Genomic DNA, 22,815 nt, shown 5'->3' with positions numbered 1-22,815 from the left:
TTTAATCTCTCACAATTCAATTAGAGGAAGCCTCTTTCATTCAGATCATTTAGCACAATAACAACAATTAATTCTGGACCAACCTGTTCCCCAACAAGAAGCAACCACAGAGAAGAAAGGGGAAAATGAGTGCAAGAACACAACAAGCTACAAGCTCCATGTCTCTTTAATGTTCAGGCTTTTGCTTCTCCCTCCCTATCCTCCTTCTTCCTCTTAGGCATTCATCCAGGAAGTAGCTCACAGAGATGTTGATGGGACTGGAGAAGTTTTTCACCTTCAGCAATGCACTTGCACAGGACAGTCAAGGACAATAATAAAGGTTTATTTCTAGTTCATGTATGTATTTTGCAGAATATTGGCTTTAAGTGAAGTACAATAGAGACACCAGGACCAGATGATTAGACCAGAAGGCTAGGGACAGACATTACACATAACCCAGTTTAAGTGATCAAAAACTGGTTTAAACATGTAACAGAACAGAGGTTCAGTGTACATAAACCAGTTTGAAAATGACTGAAACTGGTTTGAGATAAACTTGTTTGAATATAGTATCAGACTTAACTGATTTGGGTCAAACCAGTTTATGCAATGTCTATCTCAGACCCCTTCCTGGTTTAACTTACACCAGAGTCTCCCAGCATCCCAGATGCTTTGCAGCCCTGGACTATGCTCTCTGCTCCAGAGCAGGACTGCCCTGCCCCTCTGCTCCCTAGTTGGAGCTCTGGCAGAGACTGCAGACAAAGCAGGGTCTGCCTGGCTTCCACCCTCCCCCACCCCACTCACCATTTTCTGCTCAAGCAGGGATTTCCCACCTCCCACATCACAGACGATAGCCAGCATGTAGTATGCTAGCTAATGCTGAGAGGTGTCTGTGTAAGGCAGACAGGACAGTGTCTGCTTAGGGACTTTTGGAGCTAATCAACAGGTAGCTGGAAAAAGTTGTTTAAGAAGTGCTTGAACTAATGATAGAGGCTTTTGTTTTCTTGATGGGGTGCTAAATGCCGTGTTATCAACTCCCTGTGGCTCCCTTGCTGGTCAGGAGCAGCGAGGGGGAAACCCCTTTCTAATCAGAGCATCCTGGCAGGGCCTGGCCACGCCCTGCTCAGCTCAGCACTCTAGAAGGGAATGGAGGGCTGCTGTAGCACCTCTTGGCTTCTAGCCTGAGTCACTACAGGTATTTGTCTCCATTTTCTCATTCCAGAGGGAATGTCTGTATATTTGCAAACTGGTTTAGCCTAGCCAGGTCAGACTAACCTGCAAAGATTTAATCAGTTCAGGCTTAGGCTTTTTGAATATCTGTCCCTAGCTGAAGTCTAGTCACAAACCAACTTTTCTTCCATGCAGCCATCCTATGTGAGGAAGGTTGGCACAACTCTCTCTCTGCCTCGAAACTAAGTTCCACAAATGGGTCAGGGTTTCATGACAGGGGAAGGTGAAGTCATGACTAACTGCCAGTGCTAGAGTAACATGCCATGCTTCCTCATGCTCTGTGAAAACCCAGCAGAAAACTCACTTAGCCTGAGGCTGCTTTAGAGCTTCTCCTGTACCCAGCACCTATGCAGCATACATCTATTTTTAGCATATCGTTAAACTGGCCTGCACAAATACCTGTGTTGCCCATAGATTGTTTGGACATGCACATCAAGCATCAACCATGTGCATGTGCTTTTTGAAAAACCCAATTGGCGAGTCCTTGCCTTCCTCCACATCCGTCTTACTAATGTAATTTCAACATGCCTGGCATGTCTTCCATTCATTACAATGGGTAATGTTGGTCAGGACTGTGTAATGATCTCCAGACCTCTCAGGCCTTCAGCTTACCATGGGACTCATTTTAGTGATGGATTTGTTGTTCAGAGTGATTTTATTGTGTCTGAGAAACCATTTTCAAGACAGCTGCAAAGAGAGAATTCTTGAAATGAAGTTGTAATGCTGTGGGCTTGTAGATATTAAAGGCCAATTTTTTCAAAAGCTCAAATGTATGCAAATCCCTCTTGGGAGCTGCTAGATGCCGAGGCTTTGGAAAATTGTGCCACTTATAAGGATATAGGAGCTTTACTTTAATAATCCACTTTTGAAAATGTTGGCAAGCAGATATATGGTTGTAGGAGAAACAAGCAGGCAGGAGTTGGGGCCGTTAGGGTAGGAGTGCTGCCAGCGTGCTACTCCTTTAGTTGGAGACAGAAGCTCTGTAGGGGCCAGAAAAGTCCTTTTGTTCTGTGCTTGTACAGCACTGGGGACAATAGAGTACTGGGCTCTGACTGTGGCTTTGGGGTGCTAAAGTAATAATAAAATTAATTCAGTTAGAAATTGAATATGCTCTGGCCAACATTTTTAAATTTGTTTCCCCAACAGTAGTCACTCAGGCATCATAACAGTAAAGTTTGCTTTTAAGTGTCATTTTCTGCCTTCGGGATTTGTAGCTCTGTGATTGGCAGCTTGGCCCCTATACAATGCAGGAGGAGAGTTAGGTGCCTCAGCTTGGTGTTTTGAACCCATCCAGGGCAGGTTTTTTAGGGGCCTAGGAAATTTGGTGGAAACTTAGCTTGTGCCCATGGACAGGAGTTCATTTCTAGTGCCAAGAATGTCTGTGAAATTCCTAGTGCTAGAAAAAGTTTGGGAGGTGGAGCATTGTCGCAGGAGTATCATTTCTGGAGCCTCTCCGGACGTGCAGCTCCGACCTCCTGCAATGGGCCCACCACCCACCTATTCTCGCCTGCCACGTCTTGAGCTTGTTCATAATTGAGGAATGATGAAACCTAGCGGGAAGCTGCCCATTTTTATATGCCCCAATGACAGGGGGCACTGTCTGCGGCTCCTTTCCTCCCCTGCACCAAGCCTTGCAGTTGTTGCTGAAGTAATCTTCCTCTGGAACATGGTATTGGGTCTCGGCCCTTCGCTTGCCTTTTGGGCTCCTCAATGCCCTTCTCACTCTTGGGGCCCCTTATTGCCCCCCCCCACACTGTAGGTTCCTTACTACCCTCACTGTCGGGCTCTTCACTGCCCCCTCATCAGGGTTTTCTCCACCACCCCCTTCTAGGGCCTCTGCCATGCTCCTCGTGCTTCTTGCCCCCGCTCGGGCCTTTGCCATGCTCCTTGCCCCCTCTAGGGCCTGAGTGCCCTTTCACAGCTGGGGCTACAACCTCCCCGCACCGAGCACCCCTCCAGTACTCGTCACGCTGTGCATCCTGTGGCACTGCTCACTGTGGCCCCGCTGGGCACCGGGAACCCCCAAGCTACTGGGGAACCCCCGTGAGGCCTCCTATCACCCCTATAGCCTCACCTGGTCCTCTGGTATAACAATAACCAAATCACAAACCAAATGGCTGATAACTAAATCATGAGACAAACGGCCGTGACAAAACAATAAGGAGCCTCCTGGCTCATAACATAACTGCATGCCCCGCTGGCTCTTAGTTCCTACCTCCCATAGAGTGGTCTCTTCCCCGCATCATTGCAGTCGGTCAGAGCGCCCAGGCTGCAACCCTCGACCTGGGTCTGCTCAGCTGTCTCGCAGAGCTCCTGCTCCTGTGGCTGCCAGAAGGGGACTGCTCTCCGGGTCTTCTGCCTGGGCTTAAGAAGGACTAAGCCCCACCCCTTCCTGGCTCTAGGCTTCCCTGGTTGCTAAGGCAACCCGCACCTGCACAGTCTTGGGGACGGGCAGTTACGCTTGCCCCTTCCCGCCACCAGAGATCTCGTCTGAGCCAATTCCACCCTCCAGTCGCAGAGCACCTAAGAGCCCTGTGACAAGCATACATGTGAGTGCTGCATACACTGATGAGGCCCTGGTGAGGGGTGGTGGGGAGGGCACGTGCCTCCCCAGATTTCTGCACCTACAGAGTGGTGCAGGGCATAGGACTGCGGCCTGGCCAGAGCCAGGGCTTGGCAGCAGTGGAGGTTGGTGGTGGCGACAGCATGATTTCTGTGCCAAGGGCAAGGCCTGGGGCTGCAGGCCAGCCAAATCATGACCAAAAGAGGCCTGATGGTCATGATGAACACTAGATGAACATAAGCCGCCAATGCGATACTACAGCCAGCAAAGTGAACAAAACTCTGGCTTGCTTCTACTGATACATCTTAAGCAATACCCAGAATGTTGTCCTCCGGCTGTACTTGGCCTTGGTGAGGCCGCAGCTGGAGTACTGCATCCAATTCTGGGCTTCACGATTTAGGAAGGATGTGGAGAAGCTTGAAAGAGTCCTGAGGAGAGCCACATGCATGATCAGAGAGCAAGAAAACGGGTCTTATGAAGAGAGGCTGCAAGCTATGGGACTCTTCAGCCTGGACAAGCATAGGCTTGGGGGTGACTTGGTGGCTGCCTATAAGTACTTAAGGGGTGTGCATTAGGATCTGGGGGAACGCCTGTTCACCAGAGCACCCCAGGGATGACAAGGTTCAACGTTCACAAACTTCTGCAAGACTGTTTTAGGCTGGACATAAGGAAAAACTACTTTACCATCCGAGCCCCCAAGGCCTGGAACAGACTCCCCCAGAGGTGGTGCAAGCACCTACTCTGGACACTTTTAAGAAATATTTGGATGCTTATCTTGCTGGGATCATTTGACCCTAGCTGACTTCCTAACCCTTGGGCAGGGGGCTAGACCTGATGATCTTACGAGGTCTCTTCCAGCCTTAATGTCTATGAAATCTATGAAATCTGTTCCAGAAGGGCACCACATTCAGAGTGTACCTTGTACCAGCCTCCTGTGCTTCCTGTAGCACCAGATCCAGCCTACATGCCCCATACTGGCTAAGCGTGTCATGTGCACAGCTAGACCCAGGGCTGGCATGTACTGCAGGTAGCACATGGGCTGCGCCTGGTGTCACAGAAGTTGCCTAGGGGGTCAGATCTTGTCTGGCCCACAAACCAACCCAGGAATCCTCACCTAGCCTGAGGGGTCAGATGAGTTTGATACCCCCTGCTTTAGGCTGTTCTGTGGATATTTCAGTATTTTCCCTCCAGACAACTTCTGAGATGAGTTGCAATGTAATGGGTCAAGTTAGCTCTGCTCTCCCATCCTGTCAGGGTAGCAGAGCAATAGTTTGTTTTGAATGTGTGAATCAGAAGAGAGAATTAGGAAGAGGAAGGAACTGATGATCTTGGAACTCTGGGATTTTATACAGTGCCACTGAATCAGGCATGATCCTAGGCAATTTGCGCAACTCCCTTATGTCTGAAGGTATTGCTCTGAGATATGAGTACTTTTATGAACAATGCTGCCAATGCTAAATGTTCAAAAAACACAGCTTGGAAATTCGTTCTTTTTAAAAAAATTTGGGCTTCATTTTCTTTGTCTTCTGGTCCCCAAGCTTTTAGGCTATTACAAAGTTTTCCATGCTTTCTCTAAAAAATGAGAGTTTATATTTTCAGTCACAGCAGCTGATGTTTCCAGAAAATCACCAAGTAGTCTAAGATTTTAATAAATCTGCAGAAGGTGGCAATTCAGCATCACTGCTATGTAAGATGCTGCTTCTTAGGTTTGTATTAATTTTTGTAAAGTTATATGGAGTTTCTTGAATGGGACTACATAGTTTCAAGATACCATCGTAAATGTAGCCATGGTGATAGTCAAGAACATGGAACTTGTGAAAGTGGAAGAGTAAAGTTTGGTAGAAACAGGGCAACCCTGTGTTAAATGGGACTTTAAAACCTAAAAAGTTAACATTTTGGAAGCAGTCTATGTGCCATTAAATCTGTGTAGCAAAATGCTGATTCGTAAATGTGCATTTTGCTGGTGAAGAAAAATGTATTTCTTATAAACATGACTATTTCAAGTAGTTTGACCTGGAGGTATTTTTACAAGGGAAATCAAGAGTTAGGAAACAGAGAAGTTATAATGTACAAGGTAGGCCCTTAGAGACTGTGAAAAGACCATTAGTGGGCAAGTTAAAAGAAAAAGCAGCTACAGTTCAGTGACCAGCCCTAGAGAATTCCGTTTACATTATAAAATATTTGTCAGAAACATTTTCTTTAATAGGAGAAAGTTAGAAATCAAAGTGCAGAAAGTTCCTACATTCTAGCCCTCCTCAGAATATTATTGTTAGGAAAAAAAGCTGACACTTCTAAGTAACTCAGATTTGTTTCACATGTAGTCACTACCTCCTTCTACTGTTTACCATTGCAAAAGAGCTGCTATTTCAGTAGCACTTACGTGGAGCAACAGTTGTGCCAGGTGGCCAGTTTCTTAATCACGTGTGTATTCCTTGGAGAACCCTCATGGCATATGCTGTAGGCCACTCGTCTGTGACATATACATGTGCATTCTATGCTGCAATGGAAATAGGAAGCAGATTGCAAAACTCTAAATTGAAATGCTGCACTAATAAAAAGATTGTGGGGATCTTGGGACTGGAAAGACTGCACAGCCCTAAAGCCTCTATATCATGAGGTGAAGTTCTTCTTGTCTATTCTATAATCCAAACATTCATTATAGGGTTTGATATGTTGATTGGCCAATGTAGGTAGCTCCTGCTACACACTATATTATGCAATTAACTGGTTCATTGTACAATAAATTTAGATCAGCCACATGGGCAAAGTAAGACTGGCCACAAGTGCAAAGTAATTATTACACAGTTAACTGGTTAATCATACAATAAATTTAGACCAGCCACACACGGAAAGTAATTGTCACACCATAAATATGACTATGTAGTAGGGCTCTGAGAAGCTTTGGGTGGATTCGATGTGGAGGAGATTCGGCCTGATTCAGTGGCCAAATCTCTGAATCTGAATTGAATCAGAGGACCAATTTAAAGGTCCAAATTGATTCAAAGCTCTCTGAATCTTTGGGAAATATTCAGAGGGCTTTGATGATTTGGACAATCCCCATTGGCTGCAGCAGGGAGCTGCAGCTGACTCTGAACTGGTAAGTACTAGGGGCGGGGGAGGAGGACTGGGGGAGGAGACCATGGGGGGACCCCTGTCAGTTTCCCCGACCCCCACCCACTCCCCCAGCCCCCTCCCCATGGATGCCCTGCCCACCCCAGCTCGTGGTACTTAAAAAAAAAGCCTCAGTGCTCACCGGGTGCTGCCAGATGGGAGGGTGATCCCCACTGCCCCCCACTGCCACATGCAGATCTGAACAAGACCCCCCCTGACCCCCCTCACTTCCTCAGCCCCCCCCCCCACGGGTGCCCCACCCAGGCCAGCTTCTGCCCTTTAAGAAAAAAAAAGTTGAGACAATTCTGGGACTCACTGCTCCTGCAGTGGCTTTGGGGGGTCATGCAGAACCCCCCACCTGGCATGTGGCAATGGGGGGGCAGCAGAGATCTCCCTCTGCTGGCAGAAGTGGTGAGTCCTGGGGTTTTTTTCCTTAAAGGGCTGGAGCTGGACTAGGCGGGGCACCCATGTGGGGGCTGGGGGAGCAAGGGGGGCTTGTGCAGAGCCCCCCACACAGTATGGAGCAGTGGGGAGCAGCATGGATTGCCCCCCACCCAGCAGCACCGGTGGGCACTGGGACTTTTTTTTAACAAGGGCTAGAGATAGGGCAGGCAGGGCTGGGAGAGGGGTGGAGGATGGGCCTGGCTTGGCTGATTCAGCCGCATCAAATTGGGACAGTGATTTGAATCACCAAATCAAATTGCTCTCCCCTGAATCTGAATCCAAAGTGAATACTAGCTGCTTTGCACAGGCCTGCTATGCAGCTATAAAAAGAGCCAACCAGTTACAAAGTTAGTGCTTGAAAATGGGTAACAATTCTATAGCTGGTTTCTATCCAGCTTTAATTTGAACATTTAGTGGGGTCTATGGTGTTTCATGATTTGGGTAATACCTGTATCACTTATTCTATGGAATAGAATAAGAAAATACCTTGTTGCTGGATGGTTGCCCAGGGACAAATTTGAAAGCTAGAGTCAAAGTCAGCACATATTAAAAATAAGTTTTGTATATGTAGGTACCATATTTGTCAGGCAAATACCTAAGCTGCATGATCTGAATTGAAATAATGAATGCTAGGGTCTGAACACAACAATATGATCCCTTCCCATAGCCGGATCAGCATAGAGGAAATCTAATAATTTCTCTATGATCACAGTAACAAGAATCCATGTCTTTAATCATGAGTGATGTTTGTTAACTTGTATCCATCTATTTCTCTAGGACCACAATACTGGTAGTACTACATGCATATGTAAAATAGCTACAGTATTGTACTTGACAGTGGAAACAATTACTGTTTCTCTGGACTTTTCTGTAGCATCTTTCATCATGGTGCCTGATGTGATTCTCATGTCACCTGAACTGAAAACATCCATTCAGCCAAGTTATAAGTAACCATTCAGTGAAGTTTCATTCTGTTGCATCTGGTTTTCTCAGGTCTCTGTGTGGAGAACTCTAACCAGTTTAATTATTTGTCAAGAACACCCAGTCTTCCAGTTGAGTAATGGCAGCAAAAAGTATTGTGTCCAATATACCTAACCAGGGGTGCTCAGTTGTCCAGATCTGGCCTATAGAACTGCATGATATGGCTTGTGGGGCTCTTCAGGGGTTTGAAAATTTGGTGCCAGAGGAGTGGTAGCAATTAATGCTTCCCCCACTGCCAAATTTCCAAGCACAATGGGCCAGATAACATGGCACCATGCATTGAATTGGGCTGGCACAAGCAAGGTCTGGGCGAGGACTAAGGCAGTGGACCCAATCCAGCACATATGGGGCTGGGGTGGTGAGACTGGGCTGGTGTTAGAGGGTCTGGGCTGGGACTAGGTCAGTGGACCTGATCCAGCACATGGGAGACTGGGACTGGAGCAGTGGGCCTGATATGGCATGCACAGGATTGGGACCAGGGATGGTGGGCCTGATCTTGCATAAACAAGGTTAGGGCCAGGGCCTGATCCTATGTAGGAGGGGATGGGCTTGGGACTGGGGCAGGAGGCCTGATCCAGCATGAATGGAGTCTGGCCCAGGGCTGAGGCTACGGCAGCAGGTCTAATCTATCAGATAAGGCATTGGGGCTGGGGTCAGATCCCAATCTGGCATGCAGGACTGAGTTTTGATCCAATGCATGCTGGATCAGACCCCAGCCCTGGGGATGTCAGATCTGGCACCACTCATCTAGCCTGCAGGGCTAAAAGTTTGGGCACTAATGCTCTTGACAAATAACTAAACTGGTTAGTTCTGCCCCCACAAACCTAAGAAAATCAAATGCACCTTTTCTGAGTACCCTTTGTAGTCTGAACATCTGTACTGTAGTCACTCAAGCACTCTTTAGTAAATAAAGAATTAAACACGCTCCAGTAACTTTGGCTGTAGTCCATCTAACTATTTTCCCAACCCCAGTCTGGGCCCTTTAACTGGTTTGTTTAACTTCACTCTCATTCATCCACCAACCTCCTCCTCCTGGTTTAGATTAGTGAATATTAACAGTCCAAGTGTCTCTTTGCTATCTCTCTCAAGTCCCAAGGGAGCTGCTTGGTCTTGAGGAACAGCCACCTAACCCTGCATAGTGATTCAGTTTTATTAAAGTACTCACTGGTCAGGGTTCAGTGATGTCTGCTCTGGTTCTCTGCATCAGCGCTTGCCATTTTTCAGTCTGAAGTTGTTCACATGAAGCCCATGATGGCTTAGGACTTATCAGCAGAGTTCTGGCTGTTTGGAAATAAGATCTTTTCCAGAAGGTAAGAGTCTTTTTTCTGTGTATACCTATCAAAATCCAAGTTCATGTATAGTGATGTGATTCCCAAAGTGTCAGTAGAGGAAATGTGTACTACGGAAGTGGTCCATGGTAGTCTTCTATGGCAGAAATCTTCTGTCTTCATAAGTAGAGGGAACATGGAGTACTTTTGTCTCAAGACATTTTTGTCCAGAAAATTTACAGTTGTATATTATTGGAGGCAATAAAAAATGAGGATTTGACTTTGAGATCTTCTCCCTTTCTGCTGGTCTCCTACTGGAAGATACCAAGTTTTTTTTTTATTGTTTTTATTTTATTTTTTAGTTGTAACAGGTGGGAGAAGGTGCAGGGGGTTCCAGAGGTTTATCCCAGACTGTTGGGTATTGAGAGTCAAAAATACTGGCAAATATGTGGTTCAGAACAGAGTATCTGTGAGGAGGAATTTTCAAAGCCTGGGAAACCTCCCCTCTGAGTGAGGAAGGAACAGCATATTGAGTTATTGCTAAGGCATTCATTTTCCCGTTAAAATAACAGATCACAAGGATTTTCTTTTTCAATTGGTGTTGATAGAAATATAGATAGGGGCTAGCAAAAGGGATCCAGTTATTTTTCTTAAAAAATGGCAGTTGTCTCAGTTATTTCAATTGCTTCAAGTGTCTGTTTGTTCATATTTTTGTTCATTTTGTTTGTTCATATTTTTTTAAACAATAGAAATATAGTTTTTCAACTGAATAATAAAGCTGTACTCATTCTTAAGCAGTAAGTTGAATTAGGCACTTCTTTTCATGCTATCATTATTTGGGAGTATGCCACCAGTGGGAGTCATTTGTATTTCTGGTAAAGGAATTCAATAGACTGCAAAGCTGAGTATAAATCTTGCATCATTCATAACCTTTGACGTTCAGTGCTCAATTGGATGCTTGCTTCAGATCTGTGAAGCATGTGTGATTTTTGATTTCTGGTGTAATCCTACGTCTTTGAAAGAAGTCCTAACATGTAGCTCTACAGCTCTCTCAAAGCTATTGCCAGCACTTTGTGCTTTAAAGGAATAATGGGGTCTCAATATATCCTTCTGATAATATAGCCCTTAATCAAGAAAAAAGTCTATTCAGTCTTCTAGTTTAAAGCTATGGTATGATCTGCCATAGGTGGAGGAAGGGGAGGGCTAATGGGACTTAGCCCCCCCACCCCTCCAATGCAGGGCAGCAGTAGAGCTCAAAACAGCGTGGCTGTGGGCTTCTGGTGGCTGCAGTGGGGTGGGGAGGGATGCGTGCAGCAGTGAGGAAGGGAGTGGGGCTGGGGGAGGGAGGAGGGAGGGGCAGGAACTGCACAGCTGAGATGGGGTAGGGTGAAGTGCACGAATGACCCACTAGCAGTTCATCTGGGGGGGGCAGCTCCCACCACTGCATGCACCCTGGGAGGCATGGGAGGCCTGTGCCCTTGAATCTGCGTGGGGCAGGGCAGGCTGCCACTGTGGGCTGGGCCGGCCTGTGCCAAGGTGTTCCTAGTGGGGGGGGGGGGGCTGGGGCGGACACCGGCAGCACTTGGAATGGGGCTACAGGGAGGGGGGGTCTGCAGCCACCTCAAAATTCTCAGTAACTCTCTTAACCCTCGCTTCCAGTGCCACCACCCACCCTGAGCACAGCCCTGGTCCAGCCCCCACTGGTAAGGGCCTGGTGCAGCCCCAGCCCCAGCCTCCAGTGGAAGCCTGCCCTGCCTCATGCAGATCTGCTAGCACATGCTACCCATGCCCTTCCAGCAGCAGGAGACACCCTGTGGCAGAGCGCTATGTATGCCTGCCACTTTAAGGGCCTGGAGCTGGCAGCCACCAGGTGCCTGATGAGGGCAGCCATTTTTGGATCTGGGGCTGCCCATATAAACAGGGCAGTTCTGCTGCCTGAAGGCTAGGCAACAACATTGCCTGGTTGGAGGGCTGCTGATATCATCTGGAGGTAAGGAAGGAAGGAGCTGTAGGGATTGTAAGGAGGCTCCTGGTCTTGGGTATGACCTAAAACTGTACTCTGCTGGGAGAGAGTGGTCTGGTGGGGCTCTCAGTGGCACAGGAGCCCCCAGGAAATGCCATGCCAGTTACCACCCTGGTGAAAGGTGGGTTGGGGCACCTTAACCCCTAGCCCCCACAACTGGGTGAGTTACCCCTTGTTGGAGGGTCTAGAAGGTGCACCCCATGGAGAAAGAGTGAGGCCATTCACTCATGCCTGTCTGAACTTCCCCTGACTGGTCCATGCTGGGGCCAGGACTGGAAGGGTTGAAGGGCCGGGGGTCCAAGAGCTGTATGCTTGGAGGTGGGCCAGGGCTAGTGAGCCGAAGGTCCCAAGGTGGGGGACCACACCCATAAGGGGGAAGCAATTCAGGGAGCTGTGCTGCCCAGGATGAAGGCAGAATAGGCCTCATGAGGAGAAGAATCCAGGCAAGATTCAACTAGTAGGATTCTGGGGCCCAGTGTGGAGTCAGTGATATTGGAAACGTCTGAATGCCATCTGCGAGACTTGGGCTGCGGTGTAGGGGAGGAATGGAGCCACAGATGGCGCCCCCTGGGATTGGGGCAGAAAATGGGCAGCCTCCCGCTTGTTTAACATCTATTAATTAATTCCAACAAGGTGTGGTGGGTGAGAACACAGGTGGTTAGCCCAGGAACAGGTGGGCAGGCCAGTGCGAGATTGGCCCTGAGCAGGCCCCCGTTACACCCCCCCCCCAAACAAGCTGCTCATGGCTCTGTTCCACACATTGCCCCAGCTGTGCAGGGCCTGCCCCAGCCCCACTTTCTACCCCTCACTGCCCTTTCCCCTCCCCCACCCCTTCTCCCATAGATTTACCTGCTGGGGAGGGGCTGTACACTCATACACATGCATGCTTAGCCCCCCAAAATATTTTTTCTCTCTCCTCCTAGGGTGATCCCAGGTTCTGTATTGTCCAAGGTTTCTGGTTGTTTTATGAGCTATACACAGACATTAGTCTTAAATTTTGCAAGATTTGTGTCATGCAAAAGCAGTATCCAGTGGGCTGTCAATAGGGACAACATAGTCCATTGTATTATTTTTGAAGCCCTTCCTATTTAAGGAAATGGCAGGGCCATAGTTTAAAGCCTGATTTTTGCTTCTGTAGGTTTTTGTTAGGGGCTTTATCTTGAACACAATGAGCAATTTTAACTTCTGTTATAATTGGTTATCTAGTTAGCTGGAATAGTACTATGTTATAGCTTAACAATTTAAAACTAAAGCATTGATCAATGCTTCAGTCATCTTAGACACTTGCAGCTGATACAAGAAGAAAGATTTTTACCAGATCTTACTCAGGTAAGATCTCAGTGGACACAAGTTTTGATTCAGTTTGTGGGATTTGATCTTTAGAGGGTATAATACTTGAGGCAGGAATAATCTATTTGAGTGCAGCAATATGTGTGATGACTTTGAATATGTCCATCAACAATTTATGAAATTTGTTCCATCATAGAATGCCTCCATGGGCGCATCCAGATGAGCATGTACATGTGTTTCTGCAAGGAGAAATAGCAGCGGCATGTAGTTTTGCCACTGCTACTTGTCCCTGGGGAATGCTCATGCATGTGCACTCTGGTGCAAGGCAAGTTGCCTTGGGTGGGGTAGGGGAGGCTGGGGCAGGACCTGAGCTGGACCCAGCAGCTTTAACTGGGATCCTGGGGGCTTTCTGGGGCTCCAGCGATGGTGATCTGGTGTGTAGAGACTGGCTCGCAGCTGGAGTATAACTGTGGCCAGGCAGGCTCCGATTCTGGGCAGGATACGCTATTGACACCCAGCTTTTTTCAGACGTTGGTGTTTTTGACACCAGCATCTCCCACTGTCCAAAAAAACCTGCCACACTGCAAATTACCAGCACATGTCTGCATGTGCAGCATATGCATTCTCATCTGGATGAGCCCCACTAAGATATAAGATTCATGCTAGCATGGGTTGCAGCTATCTCTACTAAATAAGGGACAATGAAGAGCTGTTAGCCTTAATGACTATTCTGACCAAACTGAGTATGCCGAGAAGCAGAGAAACCACTTTGACCAAGGGTGTCAGAGGATTAGTAAAGAGAAAAATCACTAGCAGCAGAACAAGGAAGCCAGATGTTGGTAGAGGGATACAATGAACTTGCCTACTACAAGTAGGCTGTACACAGCTTGCCTAAGTACCACTAAAATAAGCTACCATATGCAGAATCAGTATACCATTCTATCAAAACTAAAAGTGCAGTTTATTTTTAACATTGGCTTTTGTCTTTAAGGTTGGGGAAAAGTTGGGAAGGGAGGGGTGGGGAGGGGAAAAGGGAAATTTTGAGCTGTTAGAGAAGAGCCATATAAAGACACAAGCAAATGCCCATTTAGGTCAGTAGAAATATTTGCTCTATGAGCATTAAAACTTCATCCAAGTGCTTATATAGAAAGGTGCCTAAAAGTGCATGGTAGTATGAAGGCTGTTTTTTCTTGTCTTTTAGCAGCTAGTCAGAGTTGCTTCAGTAAAAGAAAGAGAGCAAATTCACAGGCATACCTTGTGTCACTCTTTGGCAAGGCCTTGTAAATGATCAAGGAAACTCTGACATGCTTGTAGTGGTATCATTAATATATCCATAGCAATTTTAACAAATTAAAGATATCAAAGTACTTTCAATAGGCGGGATTTGAATCGTCTGCCACAGGGCAAGTGGTGTAGTTGGCACCCTCTCTCTGACTGTGCAAGGATTCACCCACTGGAATGTGGCAGACCATACAGAATGCATATCTGTTGGTTAGGAGGAGGGGAGAGGGGATGAGCCTTTTTTGCTCACTGAGAAGTGTTGGTAGTTGCCATAAAAACAGCCCAGCAAAAAGACAATCCCGAGTGCTCTGAGGCTCTTATTGCAGACACATTGGAAGGATAGATAAGTAATATATGTATTGAAGGGAGTGTGCATAAGAATTATTGATTAAATCACTTTTATTACTTCCTGTCCAAAATAAGTCCAGGTATAACGAGGATTTGATTGCTACTAAGCCAAGATTTCTCTGCCTAGGGATCTGAGACTGCCTAGCATCACTAATTTGGATTTTAGAAACCTTTTATGTCAAAGCTACTAAGAAACAGATGCAAGAAACACTTGGAGGGGGTAGAGAGGAATGACTGTAGTACTTCAAGATAATTATTTTGTTGCAGAGGCAGAGTTTGTATTGGTAGTAAATGAAATAAAAAGCTAGGTAGACTTTTTAAAGGGTTTTGTACACCCCAAGCAGAATTAAGAGATTGTGTTACAGGCTTTGCTGAGTTACACGTGGAGGAGAACAGATTAAGAAAAATGTTTCACCATCGTGCTGCTGCATCTCTGGTTATCTGCTGGCACATCTGGGTTATAGTGGCTCTGCTCATCATGATCTGTATCAGTAGTTTGTTCTGTGATCATGAGAATTTAGGTTTTTGTTTTTTTTTGTTTTTTTTTTGCTCTTCTCTGGGAATAGTAGTATTATTAAGAACAGCAACACATTACATCTTACAGATGAAAACTCTGACCCTGTGAGCTAGGCTGGTATAGATGGGCAAGACTCTTGAACCTAAATGAAGTATAATTAGCCCTTAACTTCTGGTCTGTCCATTCTGCTACCTTAGCTTGTCCAGAGAGCAGAAGCAGCTTCTGCAACGGAGATTGAGTCCAGAATACCTACATTGTACCATAGGAAGTTGAATAAGAAAGTGATTGAAAATCGCAACAAGGCAATTGTAACATCCCTATTTTGCTTTGCATGGGGCGATGATGGCAGTAAAATACAGCTACATGGAGATCAGGAAGGATGGTTGGTAAACATAATGATTTCTCAGAATACCTCCCTGTCAGCAGATGGTAACAACTCCTAATCAATTCATCATTCCAGATATCCTTTGTTTCTAGGATTCTGTTTGCTGGTAACTATTGTTGCAGTTTGTTTGCTTGGGGGAGGGAGTGTTTTACAAGTTTAAATTAAATGGCTTCTGTGGCTGCTACAGCAGCTAGACTTGAGAAGTGGAAGGGGGCAGTCTCATAATAGCAATATGATTTATGGCAGAGCTGTACTGCACGTAACAGGTCCAGCAGGGCAGTTCTCCATGTGGTCACCTCCTGTTTTTTAGGGCTGTGCAAAATTCACCTGCCATTTCATTTTGACTCATTTCCAGGTCAAAACAGCAAAATCAAAACAAAACAAAGGGCATCGAAACAAAACAAGGCTAGTCAAAACATTTTGACCATAGCACTGGGGATGGGAAGTCAATCCAGCTGGGCTGACTCCCCATCCCCAGCTGATCTAGCAAAATGTTGGAACAGAGTCAAAACAGCCTTACTGCCTTCATGAAGCAAAAAGGAACAGCGGTTTTGAATCAAAATGAAATTTGATAAGAAATGCTGTTCCATCGAAACCTTGAAGCTCAAGACAAAATGGAATGGTGCTGTTTCACACAGCTGTACTGTTTTTGTCTTGTCTACAGAAACTTTAGGACCTGTGGGGTTTGGAGGTAGCCCATTCTGCATCCCAGAACCTCTGCTACTGGGAGAGGGCAATTTATTGGCAGGCCAATGAGTATAACCTTTAGGACTTTCCAGCATCTTCTTAATACTGTACACAGGTGGTAAGGCTCTTGGTTCAGTGTTGACTCTAATATGGAGTGGGTGCGGAAGGGAAGGTATGTTTATATATCACATATTAGATGACATTGCTGCTTTGCCAATGACTCCCATCCCTACCCCTCCCTTTGGGTTGCTGGAGGTTCTTTGGGAGTTGCAGCTCGGAAGAAGACTATTGGCGAAGGAAAGCTGTTAAGCCATTTTTCAACTCCTAAAGTGGGCTGGGTCCTGGATCTGTTTGCAACCATGTCACTAGTGTTTGCAGCCATCTTACTAGTTTCATTAGTGTTTGCAGCACTAATGCTCCTTTTTCTAGATTTCACATGTATTCAGAGAAAATGATTGTAGTGTAAAACCATGTGACAATGCTTGAGAATCACAGAAAGCACTGCTTTCTCCTTTAAAAAGGCTGGAAAGAGACAAGGACTTTTATTAGATGAAGTAAAAAAAACAAAAAAAAAAACAGTCTTACTCTAATCTTAATAAACATTACTGCTGAAGCTATTATCCGACACTTTCTGCTTTGGCCTACAGCTCCACCTTTCTTCCTTGCTCCTGAGTTTCTGCTGACATTTTGAAAGCAATAATATCCAGCCCCAAAGATACCAACTTGGAACCTGGAATCTTACAGGATGAGCATCAGTTTGATTTCCAGCAAACAAGAAGCATGTTTTACAGCAGAGGGGAAAATAAGTGTGTGTTTTTTTTTTTTTATTTGTTTGTTTTTTGTTTTCCTGCCTTTCTACTTCTGATTCCTCCAACCCCCTGTATTAAATATGCTACTGAAAATGTGCTAGTACATTTGTGTGTGTGTGTGTGTGTGTGTGTGTGTGTGTGTGTGTGTGTGTGTGTGTGTCTAGGTCTGCTGAGGAATTTGATCGTTCTCAGAATATGTATATGCTAATTGTATTGTAATTATTGCACAATCTTTAAAGTAACTGCACACTCATTGTTTGTTATAGTATTTTCTAGTGCAGGATTCTGAGCAGTTCTTCAGTATTTTCTGTATAAGAAACTATGACCTTAAGTCTTCAAGTGCTTCCACTGGCAGATTTATAAGATGAGAACCAATTTTTTAAAAATATGATCTCTTCCCAGCTCCTTAATAACAGGGCACCTCTCCGCCTTTCACATTCCCTTTCAACAGTTCCTCTTTGGAAACTATTCTAAAAATGGTGGGGAGGAAGTAACTTCTTACTAGACAACAAAAATGGATTACTAGATTATTTTTCCTACTATTTCTCTTATATATTCATTTAAATGTAAGAATGATATATTAAATAAGAACACTAAATAAAATGTTGTTTAGTAAAAGTTTGGAAACTTTCATTATCTTCATAGGTATTTATAATGGAACAGAGAGAGAATGCAGAAATTTAATGCATTTTTTTTTTTTATTTGATAAAGTCAGCCTGGTTAACAAAGTTTCTTGACACTTAGACAATTTTGTAAAATACCATATTTTGTGGAATGACAACAAAAATAAAAACTAATGCCGACTTTGTCATATACTGTCTAGAATTGCTAAATGACCTTTCTATTCTCAATAATGTGACTCTAAAACTCCAAATCCATATGAAATTTTGAAACAATCAATCATGGTAGAAGTACCTGATTGCAGAACACATGATTTCAAAATCAATTTGTCATGCTCTTATATGGATTTAGTGCCTTATTTGTTTTGACATTTTTCATTTGCTAAATGCAGGTATGCCACTGTAATCTCTCTGTGCTGCATTTAGCATAGAATTATCCAGTTATATATTAATCTGATCATTTCCTGGCATCATAAAAGAAATGCATGTGCTATCTTATTTCTGTAACAAGACCTTTTTTTTTTTTTTTTTTTTTTTTTTTTTTAGATGACCAGTTTACATCACAAGTTATCCCATGGGATGGTTGTGACAACACAAATGTATTAGCAAGAGCTGCTTGCAGGAACAAAATCTGTGGATGAGCTTTTTAATGGTAAATTACCCAAAGAAAAGGGTTAGATTCGATGCAGTTCTGTTTGTGTAGTGGGTGCACATAATGGCTCAGACATTACAAACTGCATTTGAGGGAGAACTACTGTATTTCACTGGGAAGGGTTTATAAACAGAGTAAAATAACATGAAATCACCAGATGACCTCCAAAATAGTAGAAGCTTCATCTATCTTTTATTTATGCATTTATTTATTTTATTTTTTTTTGAGGGAGGTGGCTACTAAGTAACATAAGGTTGTAGCTGAATCCAAGAATGTTCCTGGCAGCTACTGTTGTCATCCTGTGTGAACTTACCTTTGGTTAACTCCTCACAGAGGGAGTTAATACAACCTTTAATATAGAGGAATGTAGAGAAATCAAGCCAGTATGTCTTCGGTTTTAAAAAAATCAGTCTGTTAGTGTTGGTACAAGCTATTAAATACCACAACACAAATGTGCAAATGCAGGTGCTTGAAATGGGACACTGGAATGAACATTTTGACTACCAGTCTGACTGGGCTTTCCTTAGCTGAGTCTTCAGTGTGTGCGAAAAGCAAAGATGTAGCTAGTGGCATTTAAAGTTATTTATTACTATATGACATTGACTTTTCAGATTGGTAGTCCCAGCCCTCTTGGTAAGTGCGCTTCACAGTACATATGCTGTGACCGATAGCTGCCAGTTAATGTATTTCAGAAGACAAAGAAAGAACAGTAGCCTGCTTTTTCATGTTTAGTGCAATATGTACAGCATGTTTTTTAGATAGTCTTGAGAATTTGCCTCAAACATACTTTGACAAGCTTCAGTTAAATTGCCTCTGTCACCATTTTGAAGCATGGGGACTGATACACGAGACACTTTAGGTGCTTTAATTAGAGTGGCTTTTGTAGCCGTTTTACTTTAAACACTTCTCCCACCCCCAGAGCACGTGTAAAAATGGCCTATATGTTCATTATTTAGTTCAGTCTAAAAATAGCTGAAAGGAGAGAGTGTCCATCCTGCACTCTAAGTGTTTTGACACAAACACTATATAAGGAAATTTAGCAATGCATTTCTTCCTCACATGATCGTTTTAAAATAAAACTGGGAGGGAACTTAGAAAGTTATTTAGTTAAACTTCCTGCTCAAGGTGGGAACATTGATGTCTAAAACATACATGCGTAGAGAGAGGTAGTTACTTGTATTAACTTGAAGTCAGGCAGAAGGTAGAGCATGGTGGCACCTTAGGCCCCTGCTACACATTACATATTACACAATTAACTGGTTAATCATGCAATAAATTTAGACTATCCACATGTTGCAAAAAATTGTGGTCTGTTTCTTGGAGGCCACTAAAATCACAGACACACATATATTAGATGGCACAAAAGGTGTATTTGCAAATAGGGTCAGAGCAGAGTCAAAGACTCAGATTACTCTGAATCCACCAAGGAATTTTTGCAGGCTGTATTTATCTTTTTCCTCCTGGGCACATGTGCAGAAACAGGAACTCTTACAGCTCATTTCTGTTTCATACAAGCATACATGTGGTTACATCACTACATCCATCGCATGTACATTATAATTAACTACTTAAGTATGCAGGGCAGAGAGGTAAATATACATCAGCTAATTGAGCATGCTCAGAGACTATTATAGGTCACCAAGAGTTTAAACACCCCCACCCTTCAAGGACACAGTCAGTTGAATTCCAGCTTCTGTAATCTGCATGAGAGAGGCTAGGGAGAAGCTGGGGGAGAGTCTGTGATTTAGTATAAGAAGAGCTGTGGCAAGGAGAAAAGTCCTTGGCGGTGTTTCTTTCTTATCAGGCGCAAGATGCAAGCTGTGCATTTCTAACAATACTCCATTTCTAACACACATGTGCAAAGTAATTATCACATGATAAAATATCTATCAGAGATGATAATATAGCTAATAACAAAAAAAAAAAAACTAAATGACATCTGTATCCTAAATTTAATTATCTCCTCTCTTCCCAAATTTGGGAGGCAGTAAACCACACAGAATGCCTCCAATTTGGACCTGGAAAATTGGAGAGTTGAGGGGTTATTTTGGAGAATATCCAATGAGCACCTGAAGCATATGCTTAAATTTCCTCTCTAAATCACAGTTAATAAATATTGTGGCCAAGTGGGGCTCCCCACCTAGTCACAGTGCTAGGTTCTCCACTTGCCTTTGGGCAAACCTCCCACTTGACTCACCTGCCACACTTTGTTCTTATTAATTAGGATGTTAATTAACCAGGAGGCTGCCCATTTTAAGCCCGTGCCTCACAGATGCTATCTAGCTGTTAGTCATACCAGCCCTACACTGGGCTCCAGAATCCTTCTATCAGGACTCCTCTTTGATCCCTCTGCTCAGGCAGCCTGCTCCATCATTTGGGCTGCCGAACTCCCTGTAACTATCCTCCCTCTTAGGGGGGTCCCCCTGGGACCTTTGGCAACACAGGCTGTGGCCTCACCTTCAAGGCCAGATGGGACCCCAGGCCCTCTGCTCTGGGTGTCCCTCATGGTGGGCCTCTGGCCCTTTTTGACCTTCCTGGTCCTGGCCCCAGCATTGACCAGTCAAGGGTATAATCTACCTCCAGCCTCTCTCACTAGCCCCACTCACTCTCTCAGGTCCACCTTCCTGGATGTGGGAGCTGGGGTACCTCATACCATGACTGGTGCACCAGGGTCTCATGGGGACTCATGCCCCCCCACCCCCCCAGAACAGCAGGTCATTGTGCTCAACTCTAGCTTTTCCTTTTCACCCACACTCCGCCTCCCAATGGTGGAGGACTAGCCCCTCTCTCTTGGGCTGAGCCCCCTTACTCAGCCTCTGGCCCAAACTGCTGCCTTAGGTGTCTGGAGACATACCTTAGGCCTAATTCCCTTCACTTGGGGCTCCACACCACCCCCTTCACTTGGGGCTCTGCATCTCTTCCCCCTCTCACTTGGAGCCATGGAGCTTCCCTCCCCAGTGGGCTCAGGTAGCCTGGCCCCAGCTACCTTTTCCTCTGGGTCTTGTACCCCACACACGGCTCAGGTGGCTGCAGCTATGTCTGGTCCCCACTCTCCCTCCTCAGGGTCTCTCAGGGTCTTGCACCCCACACAGGGCTCAGGTGGCTATAGCTGTGCCTGGCCCCCCACTCTCCCTCCTCAGGGGCTTGCACCCCACAGGGCTCAGGTGGCCACAGCCATGCCTGGCCCCCATCTGCCTCTGGTGTTACACAACCCATGCAAAGGTGAGGGCTAGGGTTTAGGCACCCCTACCCACCTTTCCTCAGGGTGATAACTGGCTTGACATTTCCTGGGGGCTCCTGCACCACTGAGAGCCCCACCAGGCCACCACTCCAGGCAGGGTGCAGTTTTGCGTCATGTGCAGGACCAGGAGCCTCCCTTACCTCCAGGATGATACACAAAGCCTCACAGCCAGGCAATATTACTGCCTTCCCAGCCAGCAGGGAACTGAGCTCTTTATAAAGGCAGCCAGAGGTCTAAAATGGTTGCCTTAATCAAGCACCTGCTGGCTGCTTAGCTTTGGTCTTAAAGTGGCAGGCACCAACAGTGCCTTGCCACACACCTTCCCGCTTTAAATAGTACCTAGGGGGTTTCCCTGCTGCTCCTCCAAAGTAGGCTCTCTCTGGAGCCTGTGGGAGCACCCGGGTGGTGAGCACCCTCAAAGGTGCTCCGCCACATCATTCCTTCATATTTTTATGTGTTGCTAAAATGAAATGCTTGCACAGATTGGATGAGATACTGTCATCTACTCTATTCCTCATGTTTGTTATTCACCCTGGGTCATGGACAATAATTGTTTACCAGAGAAGAGTAGCAATTAACTTGCTAGGCTATTGAAATGAAAATGTACTGAAGGTTTTGGTGGATAGAGAATTTTAAGGAGAAAAACACACTTAGGGCAGGCCTACATGTGCATTTAAGCACAACTAAATTTAATGTGCATAAGGGTATTTATATGCAAGCGCCACAGGCACTGCATTGCTTGCAGTTGTATAAGTGGCAAAATGTGTGTCAGTGCTGAGAAAATGGCAGTGGTGCACTTTTGAACTTTTGAAAAGTGCACCGCCACCATTTTCTGCATGCTGACATGCATTTTGCTACCTATACAACGTCATGTGGTGCAGCCTAGTTCTCATCAACTCGTGTGCTGAAGCGGAGCATCTCTGGCACATTGGGGGACAAAAAGGTATGTGTATAAATGTCCTAAGTGATTTTTTGGCAGGTGTCTACATGCATAGAGGCTTGGGACTAAAGTTAGTGCTAAGTCCCTGCAGCCCTGCCTTGTGCCCTGGTGGCTGGGCAAACCTGGCACTAATTTTAGTCACATGTACACTTGAGTTAATACATTTTAAGTAATCATGCTTTAACTAATGAACCTATTCTCCATCAGTTATTACCACGAGGAACAATGGTAATAAGCTGATGGAGAATAGGTTTAAGTTAGAGATCAGGTGGCAATACTTTTATGGTTAGGGCGGCCAGAATCTGGAACCAATTTCCTAGGGAAGTGGTCCTCACTCCTACCTTGGGTAAATTCAGAAAGAGGATAAATGATCACCTGTCTGGGGTCTTGTGAATCCAGCATTCATTCCTGCCTGTGGCAGGGGGTCATGCTAGATGATCTGTTTA

The 22,815-nt window shown here is 45.2% G+C and overlaps 1 protein-coding gene across 1 annotated transcript in view; it reads right to left on the bottom strand.

Moving 5' to 3' along the window:
- Positions 1-22,815, bottom strand: part of SLC10A2 (solute carrier family 10 member 2) — a 90,759-nt gene that overhangs the window by 48,384 nt on the left and 19,560 nt on the right. The window lies entirely within an intron of this gene.

The sequence above is a fragment of the Crocodylus siamensis genome, chromosome 1, assembly GCF_052110815.1.
Source record: "Crocodylus siamensis isolate JL-2025a chromosome 1, ASM5211081v1, whole genome shotgun sequence".
NCBI lineage: Eukaryota > Metazoa > Chordata > Crocodylia > Crocodylidae > Crocodylus > Crocodylus siamensis.
Note: the sequence above shows the minus strand (reverse complement) of the source record. Positions and strands in the feature narration are given on the sequence as shown.